Source organism: Salmo salar, chromosome ssa20 (assembly GCF_905237065.1).
Source record: "Salmo salar chromosome ssa20, Ssal_v3.1, whole genome shotgun sequence".
Taxonomy (NCBI): domain Eukaryota; kingdom Metazoa; phylum Chordata; class Actinopteri; order Salmoniformes; family Salmonidae; genus Salmo; species Salmo salar.
This window is the reverse complement of record NC_059461.1, coordinates 34,480,975-34,504,973: the sequence shown is the minus strand read 5'-3', so window position 1 is coordinate 34,504,973 and position 23,999 is coordinate 34,480,975. Positions and strand designations below refer to the sequence as shown.

General features: G+C 45.2%; 1 protein-coding gene across 2 annotated transcripts in view; it reads right to left on the bottom strand.

Moving 5' to 3' along the window:
• The window catches only part of LOC106580489 (semaphorin-4C), an 89,014-nt gene extending 65,722 nt beyond the window's left edge, over positions 1 to 23,292 (bottom strand). The window contains exon 1 of one of the 2 annotated variants that reach the window (XM_014161612.2): positions 22,662 to 23,292. The gene's annotated coding sequence lies outside the window, so the exon portion shown is untranslated. The remainder of the gene's footprint in view (positions 1 to 22,661) is intronic. The other variant, XM_014161613.2, reaches the window with a different exon arrangement.
• Between the last annotated feature and the right edge of the window lie 707 nt (positions 23,293 to 23,999).

Sequence of the window (23,999 nt, the reverse complement as noted above, 5' to 3'; positions counted from 1 at the left end):
GCTGACCCTCTGGCTCAGGTGAAAAATCAAGGAAAAACTCTCAGGTCTGAGAAAGAGTGTGTACGTGTGTAATGGATTTGAGACTGAGGAAGAGAGCATAAATGTGCATGTAAGTAATACAATACATAATGTACATTTAGAGCAGGGCCCTTATATACAGGACCAGTCAAAAGTTTGGACACACCTACTCATTCAAGGGTTTTTCTTTATTTTTACTATTTTCTACATTGTAGATTAATAGTGAAGACATCAAAACTATGAAATAACACATATGGAATCATGTAGTAATCTAATAAGTGTTAAACAAAGACAGATTTCCATCAGTCTAATGTCCATTGCTCGTGTTTCTTGGCCCAAGCAAGTCTCTTCTTCTTATTGGTGTCCTTTAGTAGTGGTTTCTTTGCAGCAATTCGACCACGAAGGCCTGATTTATGCAGTCTCCTCTTAACAGTTGATGTTGAGATGTGTCTGTTCCTTGAACTCTGTGAAACATTTATTGGGTCTGCAATCTGAGGTGCATTTAATTGCCAATTTCTGAGGCTGGTAACTCTAATGAACTTATCCTCTGCAGCAGAGGTGACTCTGGGTCTTCCATTCGTGTGGTGGTCCTCGTGAGAGCCAGTTTCATCACAGCGCTTGATGGTTTTTGTGACTGCACTTGAAGAAACTTTCAAAGTTCTTGAAATTTTCCGTATTGACTGACCTTCATGTCTTAAAGTAATGATGGACTGTCGTTTCTCTTTGCTTATTTGAGCTGTTCTTGCCAAAATATGGACTTGGTCTTTTACCAAATAGGGCTATCTTCTGTATACCACCCCTACCTTGTCACAACACAACTGATTGGCTCAAATGCATTAAGGAAAGAAACTCCACAAATTAACTTTTAACAAGGCACACCTGTAAATTTAAATGCATTCCAAGTGACTACCTCATGATGCTGGTTGAGAGAATGCCAAGAGTGTGCAAAGCTGTCATCAAAGGATGGCTACTTTGAAGAATCTGAAATATAAAATATATTTTGAATTGTTTAACACTTTTTTGGTTACTACATGATTCCCAATGTGTTATTTCATAGTTTTGATGTCTTCACTATTATTCTACAATGTAGAAAATAGGAAAAATAAAGAAAAACCCTTGAATGAGTAGATGTGTTCAAACTTTTGACTGGTACTTTATGTTAATCTGTCTATACCATATCTGCGTATGTTTATATGTTTGTGCACTCATGTGTGTGTGAGTATCAGAGAGATGTGTGTGTGAGAGTGTTTACATAAGTGGGAGGATCTCATGCTAATGTCTTGGCTTCAGCGCTAGTCTTTTCACAACAAAGCCCAAGGCTGTTGGAGATTTATCTGAATATTTCCCTCATAAAAAAGTAAAGCCAAACAAATCCCCAGTGGAGAGACGCCCACTGCTCTTTTCCCATACCTTTAGTTAGTTAACACTGGACATAACCACTCCCCTCTGGACATACAACCTCTGTATCCCCCTCTCTCTCCCCTGTCACTCTCTCTCCTCTCAATCACTCTCAGCCCTCCTTTCTTCCCCTCTCCATGTGTCCCTGGCTTTCTATTGCGCTCTCTCCATTCCTCCTTCTCTCCATCTCTCTCCGACCGCATCCGCTCCTCTCTCTCCCTTCTTTATCACAGGAAAATCCTGCTGAGATAAAAAAAAATATATATATGACAAAATAATTCATGCCCTTTCTGTGTGTCTGGAGGGAGAGAACGGTGAAATACAGAAGAGAGAGGTTTAGGACGGTATATGTTACAAGGGTAGGAACAGTGAATGAACAACAACAGGTTGCCCTACAGGCTCTATGCATAGTCAACAGGTGCCTGAGTAGAGGTTCTGTCTCTCCTGAATGAGTCCACAAATACAAAATAAGGAGGTGGCAAAAAATACAGTGTGAACGTTGGTGCTTAATTCATCTTTAGTGCACACTGCACATAGTGTTGAATTGCTTTGTGAAATATTGGATCTAACAAACACGTATATTTTGTGGTTGTGTGATTGGCTCTGCGCCCGGGTGACTCAAGGGCAGGGTGTCGTGGTGTGTCTGCTGCCTCCCAGTGTGTCCCCCTGGACAGCTGCTAGTGACAGAGAGGTACTTAAGCGAGGGGGTGTGGTATATGGCCAGTATACCACGGCTAAGGGCTGTTCTTATGCACGACTCAACACGGAGTGCTTGAATACCGCCGTTAGCCGTGGTATATTGGCCATATAGCTCAACCCCCCGAGGTACCTTATTTCTGTTATAAACTGGCTACCAATGTAATTACAACAGTAAAAAGTCATTTTTGGTCATACCCATGGTATACGGTCTGCTATAGCACAGCTTTCAGCATTCAGAGCTATAACCACCAGGTTTATAATGTACTATAGGGCGTACAGGATAACAGGCTGCAGCAGCACAGCAGGCTAATGACAGAATACTGGTCACATGACTACAGTCTCACAGCTCCCTATGTCTCTGTCTCAGTTCAGCTGTAATAAACACATTATCACATTCATAGGGAAGTAGTGAGGGGGAGCCATCATCTATCTACTGCCACACACACACACACACACACACACACCCTTCCGCACACATACTAAAAAGGGAGAAAATATGACAGAAGCTGAGAGTGCTTGCCAGGGAGAGGGAGGCTGAGAGCGCACTCAAGAAGAAAAGTAAGAGGCCGACAGAAGGACAGGGAACAAGGGACAAAGACACACAGGGAAATGAGAGGAGCGAGAGAACAGAAGAGAGGAGAATGGGCGGGAGATAGAGAGGCAGGGCTGCACACACTCAAAGGCCCTTGATTAGGTCATCTTTATTAATATCCCCAATAACAAACAGCCCATCCAATGCTCCATCCCTCTCTCCTTCCTCCCTCCTCCTCTCCGGCTGTTCCTTTAGCTCCTTAAGAGATGGCGAGGCCTTCTCCGACACAATGGGTGGCCTGTGTGGGTACACGGGCTGTGGGCAAACACACACACAAAGGCAGAGCGTTCTGGGGGCTGTGTGGGGGTGATCTATCAGAGGGTAACAGTGTGGAGTGGTGTATGGGTAGAGGAGGAGGACAGACAAGAAGGGGACCGCAGACACACAGACAGATTTGTTCCTTCTGACAGGAGAAGGATGGTTCCCTTCTAGCCTTGTTGCAGGGAAGAGAACAGGTAGAAGTGTGTGTGTGTGTATTGTGAGGGAGGGAGCCGGTTAAAGAGCACAGGGGATGTTGTTCTCCTCCACGCGTGGCTGGGTCACATCTCCTGCCTGATGATGAACAGTTAGAGGCTGACCAACAGCCTAGAACACAACCAGGCCTTTGGCTCGCGCTCTCTCACACTCTGTCTCGTGGGCACCCATTCAACAGAAACAGGCAGCCACCATCTAACATGTTACACCAAGAGTGAGGCCCAAATGGCACCTCATTCCCTTTATAGTGCACTACTTTTGATGAGAAATGCAATATGTATGAGGGTGTCATTTGGGACATAGTTCATCTATACAACAGAGGCCTCGAAACTGTCTGATGCAATATACAACAAGGGCCTAGAGGTCAGCAGCAGTGGCGGATTTAGGTATTGGCGACATGGGCAGCCGCCCATGGCAGCATCTCGCCCGTGGCACCCACGGAATGGTGAAGTTTGCTCGATCAGTTTTCTATCACTCATTTGCACGTCACGTAAATGATATCATTTCACCGTGTGGGACTGTGGGTTAATTAACCTTGTCAGTGTGGGCGCCCTGATTCTAGTTTGTGAGCTAGGCAGGCTACTGCCTGGGAAGGTCTCCCACTCAGACGTACGAGATGGGGAGAGGGGCGGGGGTAGGTTGACCTCAGGTCTCCTCACTGGAAGCCTGAGGTAGGGGGAGCAGGGGAATCTATCAAATAGCGCACCTCTAAATGTGTACAGTACTAATGCAATTAGTAAAATCAGTCACACTATGAAATGCTACCAAATAAACCACAATTCAGTCATAATACTGTGAATATATAGTTTCACAGACATATTGTTGCATTTTCTTCTGGTTTGTGCAAAATCGTTAAGAATAATATAAAACCAGTCTGCACACCACCAAGGTGAATTGGTTTAGTCTTGACTCCTGGTTGACGGTGTTAGGGGATGGATAATGTATTGATGCTCGAGTGCCAAATCAACAAGAAGCAGTGGCGGTTCTAGACCATTTCAACTGGGGGGGCCAAGCTGGGGCCAGTTGTACTGTTAGAGGGGCCAGTTACATTAGACGTTATTGTTGTCATATCGTTTTGCATGTGGTACGATACTGTTGTGTTCCGCCAAAAGCCGTCCCTCTGGGTTAAATTAGTGTTCCGCGTTGCCACTGTCTAATAACGGATGTAAAAAAAGAACGATAGCAAAAATTAGTTATGTAAAAATTATTTCATACTCCACATTTAGGGGGGCCACAAGGGGGACCAAAATTGTTGTCACAGGGGCACTGGCCCCCCCTGGAACCGCTAGTGCAAAGAAGAAGAGGAGAAACGTGCAAAAGATAAAGGTATGCAGCTACGTCATCTCTTTATGATTATAGTATTATGCATGTAATGAAATAGGCTAACAAACATATGTGTTATACTAGCCTATGTTGCTTGCTATACTATTACACATAGGGCGACAATATTCAGTTTTCTGTCCAACTAGCTTACATAACATTGGATATAATTTCACGTTTTCATTAAGATAATGTGCAGCAAAACTAGCACATTATTAATTTGGTTAACTTTCATTGAGGTGACATCGTAAATGTTTTCTGTGATTGTATTGACTAGGTCCTGAGCTCAGTAAGGGGAATTTCCAATGCTGTAGGCTAACTTAAAAGACACCTATATTATGCTGATATTTTGTATCTTTTGTGATATATTGAGTCTTTTGGGGTTTCTTATGCCTAGAATTAGCCAAGGCGGTTGTATGGTTCATTTGGTTCCTAGTCTGAAAGTTTGATAAATTGTGCATAATGACATGCATATTTAATTGTGCAACAAATGTATTTAGGATGTCAGACTCATATACTGTATTTCAATGCAAATTCAGGGGCACTATTTTGGAGCACCTTCTGGCATTGGCCAGGATGAGGAGCCATCTACCTCCTCAGCCACACAGGCCTCTTCAGAAATGATCTCAGAGCCTCAGGATGAGGAGCCATCCACCTCCTCAGCCACACAGGTGTCTTCACAAATGTTGTCTGAGCCTGTGGATGATGTGTGTGTGTGGGTACACGCACATGTGTTTATGTGTGCATCCCTGCATAACATAAACAAAATAAATAATTTCCCTTTTGCAAAGTTTTAAGTTTCCATATTGTAGGTAAAAATGATGATTTTATTATTACTGGGTGTGTATGTGGGATGTTCCACCACTATAAATGCTGTGAATAACGTGTGTAAACTAATGCCCATGTGCTCTCCATTAGAAATACCTGTAGCAGCATCCCCACCACATCCTGCTGCTGAGGATGAACCACGGTCTACAGACCCTGCTGAATGGTCTTCAGTTCTGACTGACAGAATTTGGACACAACTAGTTTGCAGAGGACCAAAAACTCTGAAATATTCATCCCTAACTACAATGTTTTCAGACAAGATAGAACAGCCAAAGGGGGCGGTGTTGCAATCTACTGCAGAGATAGCCAGCAGAGTTCTGTCCTACTATCCAGGTCGGTACACAAACAATTTGAACTTCTACTTTTAAAAATCCATCTCTCTAAAAACAAGTCTCTCGCCGTTGCCGCCTGCTATAGACCACCCTCGGCCCCCAGCTGTGCTCTGGATACCATATGTGAACTGATTGCCCCCCATCTATCTTCAGAGCTCGTGCTACTAGGTGACCTAAACTGGGACATGCTTAACACCCCAGCCATCCTACAATCCAAGCTTGACGCCCTCAATCTGACACAAATTATTAATGAACCCACCAGGTACCACCCCAGAGCCGTAAACACTGGCACCCTCATAGATATCATCCTAACCAATTTGCCCTCTAAATACACCTCTGCTGTTTTCAACCAAGATCTCAGCGATCACTGCCTCATTGCCTGCATCCGTAATGGGTCTACAGTCAAACGACCTCCACTCATCACTGTCAAAAGCTCCCTGAAACATTTCAGCGAGCAAGCCTTTCTAATCGACCTGGCCCTGGTATCCTGGAAGGATATTGACCTCATCCCGTCAGTAGAGGATGCCTGGTTATTTTTTTAAATGCCTTCCTCACCATCATAAATAAGCATGCCCCATTCAAGAAATTTAGAACCAGGAACAGATATAGCCCTTGGTTCTCCCCAGACCTGACTGCCCTTAACCAACACAAAAACATCCTATGGCGTTCTGCATTAGCATCAAACAGCCCCCGTGATATGCAACTTTTCAGGGAAGTTAGAAACCAATATACACAGGCAGTTAGAAAAGCTAAGGCTAGCTTTTTCAAGCAGAAATTTGCTTCCTGCAACACAAATTCAAAAAAGTTCTGGGACATTGTAAAGTCCATGGAGAATAAGAACACCTCCTCCCAACTGCCCACTGCACTGAGGATAGGAAACTCTGTCACCACCGATAAACCCACTATAATTGAGAATTTCAATAAGCATTTTTCTAAGGCTGGCCATGCTTTCCACCTGGCTACCCCTACTGCAGTCAACAGCACTGCACCCCCCACAGCTACTCGCCCAAGCCTTCCCTATTTCTCCTTCTCCCAAATCCACTCAGCTGATGTTCTGAAAGAGCTGCAAAATCTGGACCCCTACAAATCAGCCGGGCTAGACAATCTGGACCCCTTCTTTCTAAAATTATCTGCCGAAATTATTGCAACCCCGATTACTAGCCTGTTCAACCTCTCTTTCGTGTCGTCTGAGATTCCCATAGATTGGAAAGCAGCTGCTGTCATCCACCTCTTCAAAGGAGGGGACACTCTTGACCCAAATTGCTATAGACCTATATCCATCCTACCCTGCCTTTCTAAGGTCTTCGAAAGCCAAGTCAACAAACAGATTACCGACCATTTCGAATCCCACCGCACATTCTTCGCTATGCAATCTGGTTTCAGAGCTGGTCATGGGTGCACCTCAGCCATGCTCAAGGTCCTAAACGATATCATAACCGCCATCGATAAGAAACAATACTGTGCTGCCGTTTTCATTGACCTGGCCAAAGCTTTCGACTCTGTCAAACACCACATCCTCATCGGCAGGCTCAATAGCCTTGGTTTCTCTAATGATTGCCTCTCCTGGTTCACCAACTACTTCTCTGATAGAGTTCAGTGTGTCAAATCGGAGGGCCTGTTGTCAGGACCTCTGGCAGTCTCTATGGGGGTGCCACAGGGTTCAATTCTTGGGCCAACTCTTTTCTCTGTATACATCAATGATGTCGCTCTTGCTGCTGGTGAGTCTCTGATCCACCTCTACGCAGACGACACCATTCTGTATACTTCTGGCCCTTCTTTGGACACTGTGTTAACAACCCTCCAGATGAGCTTCAATGCCATACAACTCTCCTTCCGTGGCCTCCAACTGCTCCTAAATACAAGTAAAACTAAATGCATGCTCTCCAACCGATCGCTGCCTGCACCTGCCCGCCTGTCCTGCATCACTACTCTGGACAGTTCTGACTTAGAATATGTGGACAACTACAAATACCTAGGTGTCTGGTTAGACTGTAAACTCTCCTTCCAGACTCACATCAAACATCTCCAATCCAAAGTTAAATCAAGAATTGGCTTCCTATTTCGCAACAAAGCATCCTTCACTCATGCTGCCAAACATACTCTCGTAAAACTGACCATCCTACCGATCCTCGACTTTGGCGATGTCATTTACAAAATAGCCTCCAATACCCTACTCAACAAACTGGATGCAGTCTATCACAGTGCCATCCGTTTTGTCACCAAAGCCCCATATACTACCCACCACTGCGACCTGTACGCTCTCGTTGGCTGGCCTTCGCTTCATAATCGTCGCCAAACCCACTGGCTCCAGGTCATCTACAAGACCCTGCTAGGTAACGTCCCCCCTTATCTCCGCTCACTGGTCACCATAGCAGCACCCACCTCTAGCACGCGCTCCAGCAGGTATATCGGTATTTGGATATAACTATGGATTATTTGGAACCAAAACAACATTTGTTGTTGAAGAAGAAGTCCTGGGAGTGCATTCTGACGAAGAACAGCAAAGGTAATCCAATTTTTCTAATAGTAATTCTGAGCAAGAGGACAAGTACATTAGTGTCTAGTTTGAGAAACAGACGCCTCACAAGTCCTCAACTGGCAGCTTCATTAAATAGTACCCGCAAAACACCAGTCTCAACGTCAACAGTGAAGAGGCGACTCCGGGATGCTGGCCTTCTAGGCAGAGTTCCTATGTCCAGTGTCTGTGTTCTTTTGCCCATCTTAATTTTTAATTTTTATTGGCCAGTCTGAGATATGGCTTTTTCTTTGCAACTCTGCCTAGAAGGCCAGCATCCCGGAGTCGTCTCTTCACTGTTCACGTTGAGACTGGTGTTTTGCGGGTACTATTTAATGAAGCCTTTCTTTGTTACTTCTCTTTGATATTTATGAGTCTTATTTTTGTATATATTTTTATACTTATATAGTTTTAAATGTTATTATTATTTATTTGTGTTGTTTCACATGTCTGAATAAAAATGACAGTTAGTGCAGAATGGTGCTGAAGAGGGGGTTCCCCAGGGAGCCATACAAGCTAGAACCACCACTGGTTGGCAGCAATGCTGTTTTTCATCCTTTCTCTTCAAATCAGGCACTGAGTCAGACCTGGGGCCACAACAGAGTGGTCTCTGTGTCCAATCAATGATATGAATCAATCAATTACCTGAGATTAATTAAATGAATTAACCAGAGAGAAGAGAAAATCAGTAACACTGCGTACCTTGAGGCCTTGATTTATATTCCTGGTCTAACCTCCTAGTCCATGGTTGCGGCCCTAATGACACCCTTCAGTCTCCACATGGCTTCATTCTCCTCTAATCTCCCCTCCCACAGAAGGAGTGCTTCAACTACATCCGCTTCCTGCAGCGCTACAACCACACCCACCTCTACACCTGTGGAACCTTCACCTTCCAGCCCAAGTGCAACTTCATCGTGAGTGTCATTCTCAATATCTGCGTCCCAAAAGGCAACCTATTCCTATACAGTGTATTCGGAAAGTATTCAGATCCCTTGACTTTTTCCAGATTCTGTTACGTTACAGACTTATTCTAAAATGTATAAAATTGTCCCCCCCCCCTCTTTTCTACACACAATACCCCATAATGACAAAGCAAAAACAGGTTTTTAGACATTTTTGCATCAAATAAAAAAAAGTTTTCAGACCCTTTACTCAGTACTTTGTTGAAGCACCTTTGACAAAGATTTTAGCCTCACATCTACTTGGGCATGACACTACAACCTTGGCACACCTGTATTTGGGGAGTTTCTCCCATTTTTCAGTCAGTTAATAACAAATTCTTATTACAATGATTGCCTACTGGGAAACAGTGGGTTAACGACAGATGTTTAGTTTGTGAGCTTGGGGATTTGAACCAGTAACCTTTTGGTTACCACTAGACTACCTGCTGAGCCTCTCAAGCTCTGTCAAGTTGGATGGGGAGTGTCACTGCACAGCTATTTTCAGGTCTCTCCAGAGATCTTCGATCAGGTTGATGTCCGGGCTCTGGCTGGGCCACTCAAGGACATTCAGAGACTTGTCCCGAAGCCACTCCTGCATTGTCCTGGCTGTGTGCTTAGGGTCATTGTCCTGTTGGAAGGTGAACCTTCGCCCCAGTTTGAGGTCCTGAGTGCTCTGGAGCAAGGTTTCATCAAGGATCTCTCTGTACTTTAGCTCCGTTCATTTTTTATTTAATCAATTTTAGAATAAGGCTGTAACGTAACAAAATGTGGAAGGGGTCTGAATACTTCCCGAAGTGCACTGTGTAGTGCAGTAGATTTGACCGTAGGGAATAGGGTGCCATTTGAGATGCATATCATACCAACGATTACACTGGGTATATTTCAGGTTATGATGGAATCAGTGGGTCTGTAACTGAGTAGCTGATGGACTAGAGGCAGACTCTGTGATCAGATAAAACACACTTTAACACAGTCCTCCTCTTCCTTCATCCGTCTCTCTCTCTTTCTCTATATCTCTTGCTCTTATTCTCTTTCTCTCTCTCTCTCTCCCCCCTCTCCCTCTCTCTTATCAATTTACAGTGGGGGAGAGCTTAGAGAATCAATGTCCTGAATGCACTGTGAAATGATGTTAAAATGTAACGCCAGCTATTAAATGCTGTTTAAGTTGCGAAGAGATCGATAGACGCCATAGAAAGGCCCTCGGTAATGATCGGAAATTTCTCTCCTCGTTCAAAAGACCGCAACCACTAGGAGACAAGAGGAGGAGGAGAAGAATGAGGAGGACGACACATGAGGAAGAGTAGGAGGTGGTTGTGGTATGTATCAAACTAGAAGAAGAAAAAGTATTGGCTGGCCCTTTAAGTAAAAACAACAGAGCACATTTTATTATTGCCGCAATGTAAAAACTAAAACTGTAGGGTGGCTTACTAGTGGCAAAAGGGTTTGAAAATGAAAGAATAAAGTGCTAAGCTGGCCTGCGGTCAGTTAAAGAAGCCCCAGGAGCACGGACACAAAGATTCAGTATCAATAGTTATGTACAGTACCAGTCAAAAGTTTAGACACATCTACTCATTCTAGGGTTTTTCTTTATTTTTGCTATTTTATACATTGTAGAATAATAGTGAAGACAACAAAACTATGAAATAACACATATGGAATCATGTAGTAACCAAAAAAGTGTTATAAAATACATGCTGATTTGTTTATTTCAGATTCTTCAAAGTAGCCACCCTTTGAGATTTGGAAAGAAAGAAACAGAGGGAAGTGGTAAGAGAGATTGAGAGAGAGAGGGAGATGAAGAGAGAGATTCCTGTGCTAAGCTAAACACTGTCCTCCTGTGCAGTCCATTGATTGAATAAGCGATGGGAGAGAACCCTAACACCACATTATCCTGCTTGCCAATAAATCAATAGACCAGTTCCAATTACTGCCTCTGCTGCTATATGCTATATACTGCTGCTGCTATATACTGCTGCTGTTATATGCTATATACTGCTGTTGCTATATACTGCTGCTGCTCTATACTGCTATATACTGCTGCTGCTCTATACTGCTATATACTGCTGCTGCTCTATACTGCTATATACTGCTGCTGCTATATACTGCCGCTATATACTGCCGCCCACCTGACATCACTACTCTGGACGGTTCTGACTTAGAATATGTGGACAACTATAAATACCTAGGTGTCTGGCTAGACTGTAAACTCTCCTTCTAGACTCATATTAAGCATCTCCAATCCAAAATTAAATCTAGAATCGGCTTCCTATTTCGCAACATAGCATCCTTCACTCATGCTGCCAAACATACCCTCGTAAAACTGACTATCCTGCCGATCCTTGACTTCGGCGATGTAATTTACAAAATAGCCTCCAACACTGTACTCAGCAAATTGGATGCAGTCTATCACAGTGCCATCTGTTTTATCACCAAAGCCCCATATACTACCCACCATTGCGTCCTGTATGCTCTCGTTGGCTGGTCCTCGCTACATATTCGTCGCCAAACCCACTGGTCACCTAAGTCTTTGCTAGGTAAAGCCCCGCCTTATCTCAGCTCACTGGTCACCATAGCAACACCCACCCGTAGCATGCGCTCCAGCAGGTATATCTCACTGGTCATCCCCAAAGCCAACACCTACTTTGGCCGCCTTTCCTTCCAGTTCTCTGCTGCCAATGACTGGAATGAATTGCAAAAATCACTGAAGCTGGAGACTCATATCTCCCTCACTAACTTTAAGCATCAGCTGTCAGAGCAGCTCACAGATTGCATTGCATCTGTACATAGCCCATCTGTAAATAGCCCATCCAACTACCTCATCCCCATATTGTTATTTTTATTTTTTGCACCCCAGTATCTCTACTTACACATTCATCTTCTGCACATCTATCACTCCAGTGTTTAATTGCTAAATTGTAATTACTTCGCCACTACGGCCCATTTATTGCCTTACCTCCCTAATCTTACCTCATTTGCACTTACTGTCTATAGATTTTTTCCCCTATTGTGTTATTAACTGTTTATTCCATGTGTAACTCTGTAACTGTGTGTTGTTTTTGTCGCTCTGCTTTGCTTTATCTTGGCCAGGTTGCAGTTGTAAATGAGTACCTGTTCTCAACTGGACTACCTGGTCAAATAAAGGTGAAATATGTTTGTTTTTTTAACTGCTGCTGCTATATACTGCTGCTGCAGCTATAAACTGCTGCTATATACTACTGCTGCTATAAACTGCTGCTATATACTACTGCTGCTATATGCTGCTGCTGCTGCTATATGCTGCTGCTGCTGCTATATGCTGCTGCTGCTATGCTGCTGCTGCTGCTGCTATGCTGCTGCTGCTATATGCTGCTGCTGCTATATGCTGCTGCTGCTATATGCTGCTGCTGCTATATGCTGCTGCTGCTGCTATATGCTGCTGCTGCTGCTGCTATATGCTGCTGCTGCTGCTGCTATATGCTGCTGCTGCTGCATATGCCGCCGCTGCTATATGCCGCTGCTGCTGCCATATGCCGCTGCTGCTGCTATATGCTGCTGCTGCTGCTGCTATATGCTGCTGCTGCTGCTGCTGCATGCTGCTGCTGCTGCTGCTATATGCTGCTGCTGCTGCTATATGCTGCTGCTGCTGCTATATGCTGCTGCTGCTATATGCTGCTGCTGCTATATGCTGCTGCTGCTATATGCTGCTGCTGCTGCTATATGCTGCTGCTGCTATATGCTGCTGCTGCTTGTAACGGCTGTCTTCGTGAAGAGAGGACCAAGGCGCAGCGGGTTGCATGTTCATCATTATTATTTATTAAATAAATGTGAACACGGATAAACAATAAACAAAGAGAACGACAGATGACAGTTTCACAGGCTACGACAACTAGCAGTGCGAAATACAACTACCCACAATTAACAAACAAAACACATCCCTATATATAGGACTCTCAATCAAAGGCAACTACAAACACATAGAACATAACCCAAAACCCAGAAATAATAAATCAAACACCCTTCTAAACAAACCACCACCCCGAACCACATAAAACAAATACCCTCTGCCACATCCTGACCAAACTACAATAACAAATAACCCCTATACTGGTCAGGACGTGACACTGCTGCTATATGCTGCTATATACTGCTGCTGCTGCTATATACTGCTATATATTTCTGCTGCTATATACTGCTGCTGCTATATACTGCTGCTATATACTGCTGCTGCTATATACTGCTGCTGCTATATACTGCTACATACTGCTGCTATATACTGCTGCTGCTATATACTGCTGCTGCATGCTGCTGCTACATACTACTGCTGCTGCTATATACTACTGCTGCTGCTATATTACTGCTGCTGCTATATTACTGCTGCTGCTATATTACTGCTGCTGCTATACACTGTTGCTGCTATATTACTGCTGCTGCTATACACTGTTGCTGCTATATTACTGCTGCTGCTACTGGGCTGGCTGGTCCAATACACTGAATCACACCACCACCTCTCATGATGTTCTCATTGTGCATGGGCCAGGTGGAATTGAGGACAAAAGGGTGGTGTGTGTATGTGTACATGAGAGACATGGAGACAGGTAAGAGAGAGAATTAGAAAGTGAGAGATGTTATATTTTAAAATACTTTTATTGGCCCAATAGTTGCATATATGAGTGAGTGTGAGAGAGTGAGTGAGTGAGTGAGTGAGTGAGTGAGTGAGTGAGTGAGTGAGTGAGTGAGTGAGTGAGTGAGTGAGTGAGTGAGTGAGAGAGAGAATAAAGATCAATAGATGGGGATCAGTGTGTACAGTCGTTCAGCCCTCTCCCTCCCTGCTGCTGTCAGGATGACTCAGTCTATCAGTGACTCTGCATCTTAATTTGCCTTCTGAGAAAAACACACTGAAGAGGACTCATAAACCTGTCAATAAGGCACTGTGGACTCGCTGAAGTCACAACACACACGACATACACACAAGCACACACATACACAGCCACATTTCAATGTAGATAAAACACCGTGTGAGACACACGCTCACATACAATCTGTGCAGAGCACAACACCATAGGAGGTTGTGGGGGAAACGTTAGTGGACTGGTTCCCCACAATATGCAGCGAGTGGCCATCAGCTGGTGATGTACCATGGAGCTCAAACAGACACTATGAGCACTGTCATACAGCACAGAGAAACACTATGAGCACTGTCATACAGCACAGGGAAACACTATGAGCACTGTCATACAGCACAGAGAAACACTACGAGCACTGTCATACAGCACAGAGAAACACTACGAGCACTGTCATACAGCACAGAGAAACACTACGAGCACTGTCATACAGCACATAGAAACACGACTCAATACAGCTCTCTCTCTCTGCAGGGCGGCTCACTACATTGCGTAGCAGACAATGGTAATGTTAACCCCGGGTGGAGCAGCCAGCGACCAGCCACACACACAGCAGAACAAAGGAAACGTCTACACAGCATAGTACAACATAATACAGCACAGTAGGTCACACACACATAGACAACATGTACACACACATCGGCCGCACCCTTGAGACCCTGCTGGGTTGCTGACTGCCACACACAGACAGAAACACACAGCGAATGTCATTCAACATAAATTCATTAAAAAGAGGGCCCTCTCCCACAGGGAGCGAATGACAAATTTAAGGAATTGAATCCTGGCACACAAATCACAGTTCATCAGTAGATAGACCTCAGCACAGCTGAGGCTGGAACACTGAGAATTTTAATAGGGGACAAACTGAATGTGTTTACTTTACAGGTTGGCCCCCTTAAATGTTTCCCAGGCACACAGAGAGAGAGAGAGAGAGAGGTAGAGGAGGAAGAGAGAGGATGAGGAGATAAAAAGAGGTAAAACAGAGGTGAAAAGGTAACCGATGGGAGGTATCCATCTGCATTTTGGTCTCTCTCATCCCATCTAACCGATGGGAGGTATCCATCTGCATTTTGGTCTCTCTCATCCCATCTAACCGATGGGAGGTATCCATCTGCATTTTGGTCTCTCTCATCCCATCTAACCGATGGGAGGTATCCATCTGCATTTTGGTCTCTCTCATCCATCTAACCGATGGGAGGTATCCATCTGCATTTTGGTCTCTCTCATCCCATCTAACCGATGGGAGGTATCCATCTGCATTTTGGTCTCTCTCATCCCATCTAACCGATGGGAGGTATCCATCTGCATTTTGGTCTCTCTCATCCATTATTTCTCAGGCCGCTTTTAAAGAGACACTTTATTGATTTTTTGATGTGTAGAAGCAGCAGGTTTAAGAGCTTAGCAGGAGGGGGCGAGCACAAAATAACTAACTCACTCCTCCCAGCTACCAACGGTCTAGGTCTCCTGCCACTATGGGCCTGACCTGGGCTCAGTGCTGGTAAAATATCATAATAATAACAGTTTGCCTTTCTCTCTCCTTTTTCAGGAAAAAAAGAGACTGCTTAATAGGCACAAAACATAATCTCCCAGATATACTGTTCCATATGCCACGAGTCAGTGTGTCTATGTGCTGAGGGAGGGAGGGAGGGAGGGAGGGAGGGAGGGAGGGAGGGAGGGAGGGAGGGAGGGAGGGAGGGAGGGAGGGAGGGAGGGAGGGAAGGCGGCACAGGAAAGGGTCTATTACATATACAGGGATTGTGGGAGAAAGAGAAAAGGAGAGAGAAAAGAGAGGAAAGCAGAGGGAGAGAGCTAGGTCGGAGATTGATGGTGGAATTGTTGACTGCTGGTCCAGCCTTATCTAACTCTCTCAGAACCTATGTGCAAGGCTATTCTCCGCCCTCGCTCACTCCATTTCTTTCTGTCTGCCCTCCCTCACTCCATTTCTTTCTGTCTGACCTCCTCTCACTCTCCCCAGGTCTGTGTCACCTGTTTCTCTCTTCCATCTCCCTCAACTCCTCCTCTTCATTTCTCACTCCGTCTTTCTTCCTACTATATATATTGAGGTCTTTGAGTTCATCCTCCCCCGCTCTCCCTCACTTTCTCCCTTCCTGTCTCTCCCTCTCTTTCTTTCTCCCTTCCTGTCTCTCTCTCTCTCCCTATCAATATTGTTCTCCCTCCTCACCATCTCTCTCCATCTTTCTCACTCCCTCAATTCCCTCACCCTCTTTCCCTTTGTCTTTCACCCCCCTTCCCACTGCCTCCCTCCATCTCAGTGAGCCAGATAGGGTGCAGTGGCTGGAAAAGATCAGCATGGAGTCTGCAGGGTGCAGCCAGCCCATGGTCTGAGGTCAGGCTGCTACAGGCTGGGAGGACAAGGGCGTAAACACATACACACACCCCTGTGGGGCCCCCATCGCCACAGCGACGGGCCTGGCCCCAACACCCCTAACAACAGCCCCATTATTGGACCTAGATCTGGCATTGGCCCTGCCTGCAGTTTACGCAGCTGGGAAAGGGAGCATTGACATTGGACTGGACTGGCATTAGGCTGCCAACAGGAGGCGCTAGGCTAGGCTAACACCACTCGCCAACTCACCACACCCTGAGAGATAAGCTGTCTCAGTCCAGCCATGGTGGCTGAAGCTCAGCTGGGGTTTGGCTGGGTCTCTAAAGGGTGAGACCCAGTGATAAGCTGTGGCCCTGTGCCTCCGCCCACTCTCCTCCTCCTCTTTGCTCCGGCTCTCCCCTGGAGAAAAGGCCTACAACTCAACCCAGCTCAGCCTCACTCCTTCCTGGCTAAGCTCCTGCTCCATACCAGCTGCAGGGCTACTTTTTATTGTTATTTTGTGTGTGTGTGTGTGTGTGTGTGTGTTTTAGTGAGTGTGTAACAGGCGTGCTCCTGGCACTTCCTGCTGCTAACGGCTTGGTAGCGCAGTCACACGGGAAGGCAAGGCAACTATATCGGAACAGAACAATGCCCAAAAAGGCTCTAATAAAAACAAACTGCGATGCTCAACTGGGAAAATGGGCTCGTCTCCTGCTGTTCATCGGCATGGACCACAGTCTGCATACACAATGAAGGGCCCACAGTCAGGCTAGACACAATACACACACACTCCTACCCCAGCACCACCATGTTTACACGCAGACATGCAGGCACACACACAACAACCACACACACAACCACACACACACACACACACACTACAACCACACACACTACAACCACACACAACAACCACACACACACAGGCAAATCTCATAAACTAGGGTAGAAAAGATAACCATTACATTGGTGCTCAGTAAACACAATGCACGTTAGAAAGACAGGCTGCTGAAAACATCTGTTCAAGGTGAACAACAGCAGGGCTTCCACCATCTACCTCCTCTCTGAACAACATTCCAGTGAATAATTACTATGGGTTGCGTTCCAAATGGCACCCTATTCCCTACATAAGAGTAGTGCACATTATAGGGAAGAGGGTGCCATTTGGGACGCAGCGACACAGTACGTAGGCCTAATACTGCCGGAGCTTGTTGGCAAGCCTTTGGCACAAAGGAAATCATTGCCCAACTGTCTCTAATACAACCTAGCTTCCAGCTGCTTCAGGGGAGCACACCAAGCAAATGCTGAGATGAGACAAATGGAAGAAATAAAAGGTGACCCCATTTAAGGTTGTTTTCAGAAGCTGTTATGAGAAGGTTTAGCACACAAACTACGATCAAACAATAGCATTATGCCAGGCAAAGCTCACACACAAATGCTCATAAAATAACACAAACACCTGCACATGCACTTGACCCAACCCCCCCCCCCACCAACACAGTCTGGGAGCCTTGAGGGAGGACAGGGAAACAGCAGATGGTCAGTATTGGTCAGCTAGTAACAAAGAAGCAGGTCATTGCTCTCTCCACCTCTGCTCTCTCTCCCATAAATAATGTAATGCCTCAGTCAGAATACTGGACTTGTTATGAACTGCGTAGGGAGTGGGAGGGTTTCTCTAAAGCTCAATAACTCCAACTACAGTGTACATCCTCTGGGTATTTTGACCAAGAAGACAGACCAAAGCTTCTCATCTTTTGTAGAGCTAGGAGGGTAGAATCAGAACCGGTGCCAGAAACCACCAGCGTGATTTATTCACAGGACCGCTCCTATGCTAACCAGCCCTGAGGCCTACTGTGTAATGGCCTGTAGTTTGTGTTTGTGTGTGTGTGTTTGTGTGTTTGTGTGTGTGTGTGTGAGTGTGTGATGAGTGAGTGAGTGCGTGTGTGTGTTTAACTATACTTGTGGGGATATCTGCAGGATAGTAAACAAAGAACATTTTGACCATCTGGGGACATTTTGTTAGTCCCCACACGGTCAAATGCTATCTAGGGGGTTTAGGGGTTAAGGTTCAAATGAGTGTTAGAATTAGGTTTAGGGTTAGTTTTAGGGATAGAAACTAGGGTTAGGAACTATGGTTAGGTATAGGATTTTGAATGTGACTGAAATGTGTCCCCCCACAAGGTTAGTTATACAAGTCAGTGTGTGTGTGTGTGTGTGTGTGTGTGTGTTGCAGAGAGAACCCAGCCACACTTCACAGTCATTCGATGAGTGTTTCTTTCTCTGGCCCACAGCTGTGCACACAGAGCAGCCTCCCTCCAGCACGCAGGCCTCTGGGAGCACCATCAAAACACAGGCCTATATCAGCCCCCAACTCCTAGCCCTCCCCATGGTGCTCTTAAAATACAACCCCCCCCCCTGCTTCTCTACACATAATGCTGTGTCCAGCCCCAGCCCAACCCCCTTCCACTTCTCTTAAGGCCTCACACACACATCCAGATGACCCATCTGCTCCTGTTCCACAGACCTCTCAGCTGGCCTGCCTCGCACCATAACAGCTCCAGCCACTGGCACTGACTGCACTCTTGTCCTCTCCGACCTGCTACAGAGCTGATACAAGACCATCCCACTCATTACACACCAGGATAAAGAGAGCATAGGGAGGATGGATAGAGGATGGGAGGATGGAGAGAGGATGGGAGGATTGAGAGAGGATGGAGAGAGGATGGGAGGATTGAGAGAGGATAGAGAGAGGATGGGAGGATAGAGAGAGGATGGGAGGATAGAGAGAGGATAGAGAGAGGATGGGAGGATAGAGAGAGGATAGAGAGAGGATGGGAGGATAGAGAGGGAGGATAGAGAGAGGATGGGAGGATGGGAGGATGGAGAGAGGATGGGAGGATTGAGAGAGGATGGAGAGAGGATGGGAGGATAGAGAGAGGATAGAGAGAGGATGGGAGGATAGAGAGAGGATAGAGAGAGGATGGGAGGATAGAGAGAGGATAGAGAGAGGATGGGAGGATAGAGAGAGGATAGAGAGAGGATGGGAGGATAGAGAGAGGATAGAGAGAGGATGGGAGGATAGAGAGAGGATAGAGAGAGGATGGGAAGATAGAGAGAGGATGGGAAGATAGAGAGAGGATGGGAAGATAGAGAGAGGATGGGAAGATAGAGAGAGGATGGGAGAGAGGATGGGAGGATAGAGAGAGGATAGAGAGAGGATGGGAGGATAGAGAGAGGATAGAGAGAGGATGGGAAGATAGAGAGAGGATGGGAAGATAGAGAGAGGATGGGAAGATAGAGAGAGGATGGGAAGATAGAGAGAGGATGGGAGGATAGAGAGAGGATGGGAGGATGGAGAGAGGATGGGAGGATGGAGAGAGGATGGAGAGAGGATGGGAGGATGGAGAGAGGATGGGAGACAGGATCAGAGGATGGTAGGATAGAGAGAGGATGGGAGGATGGAGAGAGGATGGGAGAATGGAGAGAGGATGGTAGGATAGAGAGAGGATGGGAGGATGGAGAGAGGATGGGAGGATGGAGAGAGGATGGGAGGATGGAGAGAGGATGGGAGGATGGAGAGAGGATGGGAGGATGGAGAGAGGATGGGAGACAGAATCAGAGGATGGTAGGATAGAGAGAGGATGGTAGGATAGAGAGAGGATGGGAGGATGGGAGAATGGAGAGAGGATGGGAGACAGGGTCAGAGGATGGTAGGATAGAGAGAGGATGGGAGGATGGAGAGAGAATGGGAGAATGGAGAGAGGATGGGAGACAGGGTCAGAGGATGGACAGAGTGGAGGGAAGGATGGTGGAGGAGAGAGACAGGGCCAAAATTAGGGGAAAAGGAGACCTGACAGAGAGACAGGGATAGGAGAGGAATGAAAAGTAAAAGATGGAGAAGGGTCCAATCCTTCCAAAGGAAAGCAATGAAACAGTTTGTGAAGAGAGGGGCTCTTTTTTAATCTCGTCCCCAGATTGCTGTGGCAGCACAGAGGTAAAATCTAACTGTTGCTCACTGAGCTGTGCAGTAAATCTCAATCAAACAGATCAGTGCCTGCGAACTGCGAACAAAACATGCTGAAACCAGTCATGCATATATATGGAGGTGTTATGTCACCTCTAGCATCATCAAGGGAGAGTAAAGAGATGTATTTAACCATGTAATTCACATGCATTCACGTGTTTGCATGGCAGTTTGCCACGCGTGGTCCTTCACTACAGTATCGGTTGCATTTAAATGTCACAAGTGGCACAGGGATGACAGAATACGCTTTAGCAGCCAGACACAGGACATCTGTTGGTGCTCCATGTAGACTACAGTATGTCCCAGCCTCCCAGGCATGATGCAACCACCACTCTGCACCCACGTCTCAGCTAACTCCAGCTTCAGCTTAACCAAACACATGCTAGCTGTGAAAAATGGAGATAAAGAGGGCCAAGCCATTACAAATCCATCTCTTGCTGCTTAACCTAAAGAATGACGGTATCACAGTATTAAAAGCTCTTTATAGGCCAACCATGAGGCTGCCTGCGAGGCTGAGAGGGGGCTGAAGAGTTGGGGTTCTGGGCCTAGGAGGAGGGGCAGGCAGCAGGATGTGGGGCCCATTGTGTGGTAACAATGAAGAGATCAACCCGGCAGGAGCCAAATCGGACTCTCAATAGACACTTTAACATCTGGGGTGAGGGAGGGAGGGAGCTGAGTGTGCCTGCTTCCACCACCATTTCCCCTGCCTGCCAAATGGACACACACATGCTCTGGAGAAGTGTGGTAAATAGGCATACACACAAGTATTTTGCTACACTCGCAATAACATCTGCTAACCATGTGTATGTGACCAATAATATTTGATTTGATGATCATCACTAACAAGATGGGCATTGTAATTTCCATGTTGCATTATATTTCGGTGTGGGGGTGGCGCATGTACGCACACAGACAGAGACTAGTATAATTACATGATAATATTCTTACCATTCCCTATACCTCACTAGGTTTCCCCATTTAACTCTGGTTGTCTTAATTTTCAGGAACTTCAGCTTTCCCTTCCCCAGTCCTATTCTTAAATGTAATGAACTAAACTGAACCAGCACCAGTCGTTAGGAATACAGTCACCACATATCCCCATGCACAAACCTTGTTGTCCAGCTAGTCAGTTCAACCGTTCTGCTCACACTGGTCTGGCCATGCTGTAGCCTAATTACTGTAATCTGCCAGCCGAAGCTAACACTTACTTCATTATCGTTAAAAAGAAAGCAAGACAAAACAAGAGGCCGAATGAATGTGTTAAGTCACTGTGAACTGGAGAATTGTAATAATGCAGGGTTCCCCACCTGGCGGCCCACTGGAGGAATTTGGCCCACTGCTGATTTGATTTTATAGTAGAACACAAAAGACTGTAAAAACACCAGCTCCAAGTGATTTAAAAAATATATGTTCCAAAGTATTCCCACTCATAATAGAGAGATATATGCGATAACACAAATGTAAGCAAGGTTTGAATGTATTATGTTTTAGTCAAATATTATATATTATGGTCTTCTTGCGCTGAATTTGCAGTCTACATATGATTTGTAATTATGTTCTGGCCCCTTGACCATCCGTCCAAGAAAAAAATCGTCCCGTGGCTGAATCTAGTCGATGAACCCTGTAATAACCGTTAAAATAAAGTCCTCTCCAAAACAGCCATAAGGTGACAACGACATAGGCATGTTAAGACACGTGATGGTTATTTCGAATCCAAGCTAATTGCAGTGGCTGTTTTGCAATCCAGTTTATTCAAATGGCTATAACAGTTCAGGTCCTCTATGCCCGAATTTGAATAGAATACAGACTGTTTTGTTCCAAGAGTTCCAATGATATACCTCACTACAAACGCGACACACATCAAATATACAAGTCGAGTGAATATGTAGAGAAAAATGGGGAAAACGTCTCTCCAGATGATCTCTAACTGTGTCGAATATACATGGTCTAAATCAGGATTTAAATGTGGTTTTGGAACAAAAAACATTTGATTCGCTTCCAACTGCTTCCCAAACGCAGTGCGCTATGTTTACAGTGGACTAAACAGAGATAAAGTTGCATCAATACGCAATTAAATTGTTTTAAAATATTGTCCAGTGTGCGCATAACCCGGTATTAGACTACCTTTAAAGCTTCGGGCAACAGTTGGAGCCCTGCCGACTAAGCCAACGACAGAATCAGATGTTTTTCTAATTTTCTTCCCCCTATTCGGTTACTTTAAAGTGGAAATATTAGGCAGTCTCACAATGTATCCGACATACAGGATAACGCTCATATGATTGTAATAATGTTGCAATGATTGCAACAAACTTACCGTAGTATTCGTTCACTTATGCTCCTCTGTTCAGAGCAGCTGTGGTGATAATAATGTCAGTTCCCTCCGCGTAAACTAACGACAGACACCGTATCCTTTTCCTTTCCGCTATCACGGCTTTGTTTTTGGACGATTCAGTTAGTTACAAATTATTCCACATACTAACAAATGTCAGCTGAAGGCTATTCGTTCGCGTTTTTCCTTTAGATGTTTTGCGAAACATCGGTAAAACATGTCATGATGCAGTTAGTTTACATAGCGATACTCGCGCTGCTTCACTCACTCCCTCTGTAATACGAAACCAAGGAGGAAATAATTCGCAAATAAGATTCACTTCCAAAGAAAAAAACCTGGCCTTGGTGCTCTCTCGACGTCTCTCCGACGCAGAACTGCACAACTCTCGATATGTAGAAGTTTGTACAGATGTAAAATAGTCAGCAGAGAGACAGGGATATGGGTTGGTCGTGGCGCTGGCAAGCAGATATTCCAGTGGAATACCGGTGGTGTAGTCTGCCGCTACACTGCAGTGTGCCATACTTCTGCAGTACGTATCACTGTAGGGACCGACCAGGGATGATATAAAGGCATAAACAGGTCCCCATCCATACACACCCCCTGTGCATTGCCCGAACTCGGCTACCCGATAGTCCCAAAAGTCACGTTACAGATGAGTAATGGTAACTTCACGCTATGACATTAGAAGAAGATATGCATAGTCTATGAATATTATACCATTATTGTGATTTGTTGTAGTAAGTGGACTTTGTTGTTAACACAATAGAGGTCTATCTGTCTGTCTGATGACGACGAGCAAGGACTAAATATTGTATGATGATATTGCATGATGGAGGGGAAGAAAACAACAGATCTCAAAGAGTAAACATACAACACATGGGATTACGATTGGTAGATTCGGTGGGGTGATTATTAGGTACAGGAAAGAAACTCGATTTGATAATCCCACATTCCCATGACATTTCATACAAATAGATTCATACAAAAGTTTGATCTTCTTTGTCTCTTCGTATGGGAATGTGTGATTAATGTGGGCCTGTGTGAATGCATTTGGCATTATATGTACTGTAAACTATGTTGTCACAGTGAGCCAAGTATTATAATAATATGTCAATATTATTGGTTGTTTTTCTTATATACCTTTCATATACAGACACAAATCCCACTATTTTACCATGCCTGCTTTTTTTATACATGATTTTTGTATATCTGAACATGGTAAAAATATATATAATTCAACTTGGTAAATTAAAACTCATCTGTAGACCTAGTCATGATTCCTGCATTTGTGAATGGTTCTCTGCGTCTTTGTCAATAAAATCA